Source organism: Octopus sinensis, linkage group LG8, assembly GCF_006345805.1.
Source record: "Octopus sinensis linkage group LG8, ASM634580v1, whole genome shotgun sequence".
Taxonomy (NCBI): Eukaryota; Metazoa; Mollusca; class Cephalopoda; order Octopoda; family Octopodidae; genus Octopus; species Octopus sinensis.
The window spans coordinates 29,759,623-29,761,475 of NC_043004.1; the positions used below are offsets into that span (position 1 = coordinate 29,759,623).

The 1,853-nt window shown below is 35.1% G+C and overlaps 1 long non-coding RNA gene across 1 annotated transcript in view; it reads left to right on the forward strand.

Annotated features, from left to right (window-relative positions):
* Positions 1–886, forward strand: part of LOC118764519 — a 5,018-nt gene extending 4,132 nt beyond the window's left edge. The window contains exon 2 of the long non-coding RNA XR_005000329.1: positions 767–886. This is a non-coding gene — a long non-coding RNA (uncharacterized LOC118764519). The remainder of the gene's footprint in view (positions 1–766) is intronic.
* The last annotated feature ends 967 nt before the right edge of the window (positions 887–1,853 follow it).

Genomic DNA, 1,853 nt, shown 5'->3' on the forward strand with positions numbered 1-1,853 from the left:
ACGAATTTTTCACTGCTGTGTCGCCACTTTTCGGTGTATTTCAACCAGGAAAATGTTCACTTGAAGAGAATAAACAAGCTACATAATGCAAAATTTTTACTTTTCAAAAATTCCAATTCCAGCGGGTCGAAACAAACCCGAGCAACGCCGGGCGATACTGCTAGTCTAATGATAATATCTCATAAGCAATAATTAAATTGACCCTCGCAGCTAATTTCGTTCTGTTTTACGGGCTCCGCTGATGACATGTTTATTAAATGATGCTGGTAAAGGGGTACTTTAGCTATTCCACTGCCTCAGCCTTACTCTCACCCGCGGAAATGGTATGGAATGTTTGGGGTTACCTTTATAGTTTATTAAGAGTCGTCCCTGCTGTTAATTAAGGAGAGAATGTGTATGTCTTTTTGACTAAATTGCTATTGTCCACCTCCATATATACTGCTCTATTAAAGAAATCCTACGCTCCCTTAATTCTTTTTCTGATCCTCCTCTGCTCAACATCAGGCAAGTTGCTTCTTGTATTTAGTGAGTGAAGCTGCCGATAAATAGCTGTATCATATTCATACTACACCCTATTGCCTTTCAAAGAAACTATACACTAAATAATGTCGTTAGAGACACATGAACAGAATATCATGGTCCTGAAAGCCATTAATCATAATTAGTTCGTTCGCTTCCCTTAATAAGCCATACTGTAATACTATATAAAAGCATCATCCCTCTACACTTTACGCTGAACACTTTTGCTCTCTATTATTTACCTTAGGAACTGCCGTCCCATTGAAACCTCTTTCTGCAGACCTCCAGCTAATGATGTTGAAACACCAATATCGATCAATTGTCAGGGTACTAACTGCACCTCTTCCTCAAGCAAATCAACTACAACGCAAAAAAAAAAGGAACATGTTGATATTATGTAAACGAAATAAAATGAAATTAATAAATTAAATGGAAGTTAAACTCTTGAAATACCCCAACTGGCAAAATTAAATTAATAAAAGTTTACAAAATCTTATAGTTGTAAGTTTGAACTCCCACGATTCGAACAGGGCCTTGGTTGACAGCTATAGCTATAGAGTAAGCTGTTGTATAAAAGGGATCAGTGATTCACATCTATGATGTTGAACTGATTACTTTTGTGCAACTTGTAGCTCGATGGGGGCAGATTAAGGACTACACAGCAAAATGCAACAAGCTTCCGAAATTGCTGTCATACAATTTCTTTTTCTCTCTTGTACTTTATTTCTTTGTCATTTTCTATCGTTGTTGTAAATTGATTACACACGCACACATTGTCCAACAGAATATTACTTGTCATGGCAAATAGCTGGTTAGATTGCTACCGACGGTTTCACGCCGACTATCGCACTCATATATATATATAATGGAGAAGGCCGGTTTATGGAATTACCTTAGGTTTCCTGTCAATAAAGGTTCTTTATGGACGAGGAACCCAAGGTAATCCCATAAACCGGCCTTCCCCATTTTTAATATACACTGTTCTATATCTAAGAGTATGCTCCTTTCGGATTTATGTTTTTTTACAAACGACACACACACTCATATATTACATTTGTTAAGTATATTCATATGTATGTACAAAAGCTTATGCATACATAATGAATGTATAGATAGATATTTAAAAATATAAACATGTTCAACAAAGCCATTTATTCAAGGACAAATATTTAATTAAGAAAGATGTTTTTTTTATAAAAATAATGTCTTCTTTATCATATTTCCTATCAAATATGATGAGAGAGAAAAAGTACAATATAGACACCAAAGTGGAGCAACAATTAATACTATAATATTTTTTAGATAAGGAGGTCTGTGGTAATTATCTAAAAGGA